The sequence below is a fragment of the Danio rerio genome, chromosome 24, assembly GCF_052040795.2.
Source record: "Danio rerio strain M-AB ecotype USA chromosome 24, GRCz13ab, whole genome shotgun sequence".
Taxonomy (NCBI): Eukaryota; Metazoa; Chordata; class Actinopteri; order Cypriniformes; family Danionidae; genus Danio; species Danio rerio.
The window spans coordinates 30,426,941-30,435,000 of record NC_141044.1 but is presented as its reverse complement, the minus strand read 5'-3'; the positions used below and the strand labels follow the sequence as shown (position 1 = coordinate 30,435,000).

The 8,060-nt window shown below is 34.9% G+C and overlaps 1 protein-coding gene and 2 long non-coding RNA genes across 18 annotated transcripts in view; 2 read left to right on the top strand and 1 right to left on the bottom strand.

Annotated features, from left to right (window-relative positions):
- The window catches only part of dip2ca (DIP2 acetate--CoA ligase C (putative) a), a 199,064-nt gene that overhangs the window by 115,467 nt on the left and 75,537 nt on the right, over window positions 1-8,060 (bottom strand). The gene's annotated exons all lie outside the window — the stretch shown is intronic.
- On the top strand, window positions 4,296-5,872 carry LOC141380715 (uncharacterized). The gene is made up of 3 exons (XR_015525088.1): window positions 4,296-4,355; window positions 4,674-4,780; window positions 5,743-5,872. It is a non-coding gene; the product is annotated as an uncharacterized LOC141380715 (long non-coding RNA).
- LOC141380714 (uncharacterized) lies at window positions 6,091-7,075 on the top strand. Its single transcript, XR_015525087.1, has 3 exons — window positions 6,091-6,126; window positions 6,426-6,468; window positions 6,568-7,075. It is a non-coding gene; the product is annotated as an uncharacterized LOC141380714 (long non-coding RNA).

Genomic DNA, 8,060 nt, shown 5'->3' with positions numbered 1-8,060 from the left:
TATATATCAGAATTTAAAAGCAGTTTAATGATTTAAATGTTTATTATTGGATATTACGTCATTAAATGCGGCTATGACTTTACAGAGAGCTTACGACCAACAAACTACGGTCTGCCTTAAGAACATGTGATGCAACCGAAGTAAGAACAACTTTAGTTACAAACTAGCTAGTAGTTACTAACCCTTTAGTGTGGACTTTACATTCCAGTTTAAGAAAGAACTTACAAACAGCAGTGCAATGCTACCCAGCTCAATATATTGCAAAGTCAGTGAAAACTGGAAAGTTAAGTTAAGAACGTTGTTAGTTAAATAGGGTAGATCAGATAAATAAGGACTGTACCACTAGGCTTGCCTGATTAACACATAAAATTAAATTTGTTTAGGTTTTTTGTTTGAATATCACATTTAATATTTTATATTGAACCTTCAGTGCCTCAGAGAGCAGAGAGTTTTAAAAAATTACTAATGGCAAGAGAAGAAGAAAGCGGGTAAAATGACAACATCGAATAAGAATCAGAATATCTGCTAAAGTTTTCAGCCATGCAAAAAATCATGAGTTAAAAAATCCAAATGTTTGCACCTTGACATATATATATATATATATATATATATATATATATATATATATATATATATATATATATATATATATATATATTTTTTTTTTTTTTTTTTTTTTAACCTAGATTAAATTAGATCACATTTTAAATATGATCATAACCTAAACAAATTTTTTTTTTTTTAAAAAGCATCGCATTCGCAAGTAATCTTGTTATCACAATACTCAACAACAATATCGATTATTACATATTTTGCCAATATCATCCAAAAAGTAACTAATGAAATATGCTTAAAACTGTTGTTAGGATCACTTAAAAAATGACTAAACATCAGTAATTTGTCCTTAAGTAGAGTTTAGCAGAGTTGTAGGTTATACTCTCATTTTAATCTCCACTAAATTTAGCATCATCCCCTTGAGATGGAATCGACAGAAACACATCTTAACACTAGGTGTAAACAGGGGCATAACAGCAGGTTTTTTAAATTGCATTGCAGGGAATTGTTTCATGTGAATGTGTTTATTGAGGCATATTTTCAGCTTTATGAACGCGTGACTCCTTGAGGTGATGAACACTTGTAGTCATGGGAGATCAGGTAACTATGGTGACTAAGAGAAAGCGAGAGTCAGCAAACAGCCGAGTGCTAATTCTCCATTAGTCTCACAGATTATTGAATCCACAGAGGCCTCAGCGAAACGCTCACGCAAGACTTGTTTTCTGGAAAACACGTCTTCACACCATCTAAATGTTAAGGGAGGAAATTGAAACGACGTGATTTGATGCAGCAGTTCAGTGAAGCAGGAGCGTGAGACTATGATGTTTATTATCGACACAGGTTGTTGCTTAACTTTATCATTTTTTCTCGTGCGGTGACAAAACTGAAAACTTGTCTAGATTTGAATCTCACACACTTCACATTAAGCAGTAGTAATTATATTATGTGTGAAGTAGCGATGCACTGAAAGAAATTGAAATAGCTGACACCAAATATTAAGAATGTTCTGACACCCTGTTACTCTTCCTGAATTGGATATGTGCCCGCCTGTCTGCAGTGTAAGCAGGTAGATCGTTTTTTTACCTGCCGCGCATTACTAAATACTGTAGCAAACGACGTCAACTCTGAGGCTTTCATTTTGGAACAGACTTTAGCAGAGCCCCAAACCTTAAATCTTATACTGTAAAACCCAAAAAGTTAAGGTAACTCAGACCATTTGAGGAAACCAATTGCAACATCCATTTAAGTTTAAAAACTAATCTGTACTTTGTAAGTACTGTGAACTTAATCCATTTGAGTAAATGAAGCAATCTGAGTACAGTAAAACCCCATAAATGAGGAGAACTCAAACCAATTGAGTACTGTAAAACCTTATAAGTTAAGGCAACTCAAAACGTTTGAGGAAACCGATTGCTACAAACCATTTGAGTTAAAAACTAATATATAAGAGTACTATGAATTTACTCCATTAAAGTTGAAGTGGTGAGTTCAAAACTCTTTTTTTAAATGAGTACAAATAACTTTCAGTCAATTTTGAGTTAACTATGCACTCATTTCATTTGACTGTTGGGTTTTACAGTGCATACACAAGGACTAAAAAAGCTTAAAAAGAGAGAGAGAGAGAAAGAGAGGGGTCAACATGTGCTACGTAACCAATATAAACTAATATAAAAATGTTGCATACATCAAGTGCATAAATCACGCCATGGATATTACATTAAGATGCCTACTGTTTTAAAAAGCCTAGAATAAAAGAAAATGGTAAAATGATAACTTTTCTGTCATAAACTATAGTAAAACAACTTGTCAAAATGAATGACAAAAAAATTAAACCCTGCGAACACATTAAATACTGGTATGGGGAAAAGATATGGGAAGGGTATGGGAAGAAAGGATTTTTTATTATCAGTTGTCAAGAGCGCCGGGTCTTTTTTTCTGTGTCATCAGATGTTTTTCCTGTGTCAATCAAATGTAAAATAGCACTACATAGCATCTCCATTGTTTAAATAATTTAATTTAATATATTTCATTAAAGCTTTATATGGTACAATTCTTTTGTGTTGGAATGCTTTAAACTCTCTTGATTTGCTTATACAGTCACGGGCCTTAAAAGCTTGTAAATGATAAAGATTTTCTCCATTATGGTAAAAATCTATAATGACTCCATGTTCTGAACTGTTGCTCCTGGTCAAATATAATCCCAATTCAACATTGCATATCCTGCAATATGATTATTGCAGATAGATACAATAAAAAAATGATATATTGTGCAGCCCTATTTCATATAAATAAAACAATTGTGTAATTTATATATTTATGTTTTTCAATATTACTATATTCTTATTTATTATAATTTTATCTTGAAACAAATATGCACATTATTTTTTGTGCACCATTTTTAAATTAAAGTTGCAAAAATATGAATCATAATTTTTTTTCTTTTTATTTTTATTTAACAGGGACAATGCACATTAAATCTGTAAAATAAAAAGCCAGAGTTATTCACAAGGGCTAATTTTCATCTAAAGCCATTTTTAAATCATGTCTCCACACATACTAAACAATCACCACATCCCTGACCCGGAAAGACCCTTAAACTGCAGAGAGCGATAGTCCTGTTCAGTCAGAGATGAAAACGTACAGTCCACCCCACTAATAAAGACACAGAGCTTGATTAGTCCTGCTGCTGGACAACCTGATGCTCTGCTGAGAGATTTGTTGGCTTTGAAACGAAGGCAGATGAAATAACAATCAGTCCCAGTTGCACTGCTGGAGCTCTAAACACAGATGTGGCTTAAAAAAAAAAGACCAATAGACTTACCACGTCCCACATGCCAGACTAACTCAAAAGCAACTCCTGAAGGTACCATACATGCTTATTAAAAATCAAATAACAGATCAGATGGAGTAAGTGGGTCCAATTCAATTAAAAAACACCCCAACATGCACTGCTTTTCAAAAACTCCTTTACAAAAGCTGGTGATTTGCATATTACACTTATGACACTTTAAAAAGAAGCGGTTTTGGCTGGAGCTGCCGGTCGTTTGTGGGTCAATAAAGTGGTCTGGGCTTTGAGTAAAGCCCTTTTAAATCTGGGTCCACTGAGTCACTCGAATACAGCATATAAATCCACAGCCTAAAGCTCTTACTCTACATACCTTACCATTCAGCTCGATATCAGAGCTTAATACTCGGCTCCGGGTCAAAGAGAAGTACTCCGCTTACAGTCAGACTGCAATAATCAACTTAGAGTAAGGCTGGAGTATTCAGATATTACTGTACGCAGAGTCTTATTCAAAGACTCCAGCTTTACTCTGAGTTGATTATCATGCAACCAAGATGGGATTTTCAAATTATAGTGAGTCTGTACTAATCAACCCATTATTAAGGTTATGTAATTATCAGCTCTGTCTCTGCATTGATTTATGGCAATGATTAAGGATATTGCACGGATATTAAAAATGTGGACAATAGCTGTACTTATTTTCACATTAGGTTAAGATAACTGATAAACATAAGATATTAAAAATTTGCTAGATATTTACAGGGTACACAGCAAATTCATCAGAGTTAAATTCTCGGTGTTGAAGCATTTCAGAGTAAAGTGTTGACGTTAAAGAGTTAGATTTTGATAAATGAATATAATAAGAGTTAGAATTGATTTTATTCAGTGCGAAATCAAGGAGTTATCTTTTTTACACTTGGTGGTGTTATTTCCAACATCCGGGAATTCATGCAGCCCCAGTCACTGAAGAATTTTCCAGACGCCATTTTCCATCTGAAGTTTAGAACAGCAACTGGTGAGTCAAACTACCTAAATCTTGGTATTTTACTGACTTTCTTTAAGGAAATACAGTTGTAAACATATTGTTAAGTTAATAACTTTAGAATGTAGTGACAATTTTAATCTTCTGCGGTTCATTCATGGTCGTTTGTGTATTTAGCTTAACTGCATTACTATCGACTTCTTTTCAAGAATGTTTTTATATGCTCACGCATACATAGTGCATAAAAACAGCAAATGTACATGTTCAACACATTTCTGTCACGCTTAATGCCATTTTGTGCGTTGTTACCCATCTGTAAAATAAAATCGACACTTCTCCTTTAATTCGAAGCAAACTAGCGAGGGAATCCCCGGAGCAGCCTAGCCTACTCTGCCCGGATGCTAACGGCAACACAGGACGGTTTCCATAAGCTCTGGAGAGTTTCTAAAACATATCTGGTGAGTAAATGAACATATGCTTACTTGTAAAAGGCTTCCTGACTAAAACATATGATTGTTTGTTATCCGTGTATGTTAATTTGGTTATTTTAAACACCGCAGCCCTTTTAAACTGGTTCATTCGTGGCCGTCCATATACCGTTAGTCCATAGACTCGCGTAATAACGTACACTTGAATTATATTAAGTGTTGACAACCATTAAAGTCGGAATGTTAACATTAATGTCTTTAAATGACCGCGTTTGCACTTTCTCAGACATTTGACGTTACAGAAGTCTCCCGGAAGTTGCGGGACTAACGTTAACGTTATCCCGCAAATGCACAGAGACTCCCAGATGCCTAAGTAGATGCCCGCAAATGAATGATAATCTCCCGGAAATCGTGCGTCTCCCGCCCGGTCATTAAACACTTTGCACACCCCTCTCCACCGCATCCCTCCCAGCTCTTCAGGTACGTCGCGCGCAAGTCACCCCCACCGCTCTTTAGGTACGTCGCGCGCAAGTCACCCCACCGCTCTTCAGGTACTCATCTCTCCCGCTACCTCCCGCAAATCAACTCCGTATCCCCCGAAAATGACTTTTCCCAACTCGGGATGTCTGACGTTAGTAAGTTAGGCTATTTCTGTAGTCAGGAACATCTTAGTCAAGCTTTTTCTCCCGCATGATATTGTGCTTAACACTAGGCTAAACTTAGCATGTACTGTACACAACATTTCCGTTTTATTAAAGACAATTTAGTGCGTTGTAAACAGCCACCTGTCTGTAAAATTAATCAACTGATTCATATTTGAGCAGCCTAATGATGATACAGGTTTGATTTGTAGATTTATTATCAATAATCAACATCTGAATCAAAATATATCTGAAAAAGTGTGAGGCATACTTTGTGATGTTCATCTCTCTTTTTTTATCTGAAGGTTATGAATATGTGTTTGATACTAATGTTTTGTTGTTTTTTAACAGCCACAGTTCTCTATACAATAACACAAGACCCTGTGACAGTGGCTGATTAGAGACGGATGGTGTATTTCCAGAGTTGGTGAAATGACCAAGCACACCTTCTTGGTCATATGTGGTGATAATAATGAAGGTATGTTTGATAAAGTTCTGTATTTGTTTCACAATAAGCTGAGAGGGTATTAGAGCATTAGAGAATAACAAATGACATGAAGGTGATAAGTTTTGTATTGTGGGTGAACTGTTACTTAAATAATGTTTTGCTCTTTGCTTTGCACTTTTCCTCTTCTGCTTATCCTAATATTTTAGATTATATTTGGACCTGAAACATCTGCTAGACTCCAGGAAAGGTGTATACTGGTCCTGAAAGGGCCCAACAAGTTGAATCTGGTAAAGAAACACGCACGCACGCACACACACACACACGCACACGCTTACAGAAAACGGAAGTTTATGAATATTTTTTACACTGTGGCCAATATTTTGGGGAAGTCAGCATCACTAAATGATATAAAAGATTTTAAGCTCCTCTAAATTTTGCTCCAAGTGTTGTGTTAAATTCAGGATTCTGGACAGACAGCTGCCTGTTTTTCCAGTTCTAGTCATAGTGATTAACCTAATTGTTTTTGGAGATCCAACAGTGATGTATGTGTTTTTTCTACTTTTCCATATCCTGTCACCTCAACCAGCTGGGAGAGTCAAGTTGTGGATCATCATGAAGATTTTCAAAAGGTGAGTTTAGATTTCTTGAATATGTTTTATTTACTTTAAATGTTCTTTTAAATATATTATAGAATTTGATTGCAATTTGTTTTCAAACATTTATCTTAGTCATGCTGGAGTCTTGAAGAGTTCTTAGAAGAGCATCACCCTATATCCGTGCATCAGGAACCACCAGACGAGCGATCAGCAGCTACTACATCGTCATGGATAAAAAGGTCATCCTGTGGCTGGGAAGCACTTCATTCACAGGACATGCTTGATGAGATTTCCTAGCTCCAGTTTGTTTTCACACAAGATTCCAGCATTTATACCTTCATTTAAACTGCTGTGTTTGATATGGAGGACCAAGGAAACACCAGAAGTGAAAGATTTGCACGCCAAGTTGTTAAAAATGTAATTTCAGAAGAAAACTATGCGTTCAGAAGAAAACTGATAAAACATCAAGTTTGGACCAAAGGACTAAAACAGCCTTTTTGAGCACTGGTCATACATATTTTGTTGATACTGTCTGTACTAATAAAACATTTAAAGCATATTTGACATTGTTGCATTTTAAAAACTGAATGAATTGTTGAAGTGGTGAATGTTTTCAAATAAAATGTTTTTTCTTTTGTAATTTACAGTCTATTTGAGTTTTTTACCATATTTACACTCAAGAGAGTTGAATAAAATAATATATTACACCAGGCGGTGTTAAATATAGTTACATTTTTTAACTCTGCCCAGAGTTAAAATTAACCCTTACTTCGGTGTCAATGTGCCAACCCTTTTGAAAGTGTTGATTTAACTCTGTTTTGAGTGGACCCCATGAGACACTTTTAAAGTGTTGAAATTAACACCCATAGAGTTGTTTTGGGTCCCCATATTTTGCTGTGTATATTCAAGAATCAGAGAGTGAACATTTTAAGACTCTTTTCATACATGTTAAGATCTCATCACCACTTTAGGTTTTAAAGCAGTAACATTAGGGAAATTTTAACTTTATATAAAGTATTTACAAAGTACTGATTGTAAGAAACTAATGTTGAACTAAAACATTATTCATGTACTGAATAAAACTGCTAATCCAGCAAGGGGTAGGGCGGTGCCTATAGAAGAATAGGAATAACGGTGTTGCCTTGGTTACTCCAGTAAACAAAGCAGCTTGAAGTCAAATCTAGCACGATTTTATCGATTTCAAAAAGGTCACAGCACCCAAATATTCGCATATTTAATCCAGGCAAACTTTAGCATACAACTATATATTGTATAATCAAAAATTATACAAAATGTAATACCTTTGAATACTTTTTTAAGCCCTTAATGTGATTATCAACTTTTATTACTTTTTAAGACCCCAGCGACACCAATATTTAATAGCATAAATACCATAATAGTCGTTGTTTTTTAAAAAATTTATACTTTTTACAGCAAGAAGGCATAAACAAGTATCGATCAAAAATATTTTGCTAAAGAAAAATTGTAATGATAATTTTCATAACAAACAAGTCTTTACTGACGAAAACTAGATGAAAACTAAAGAAAAAAAGTGATGATGATGATGACAACTACAATAAATATATGCTGAGTCGGTGCCAATAGCCTAGTGGTTACATACGTTG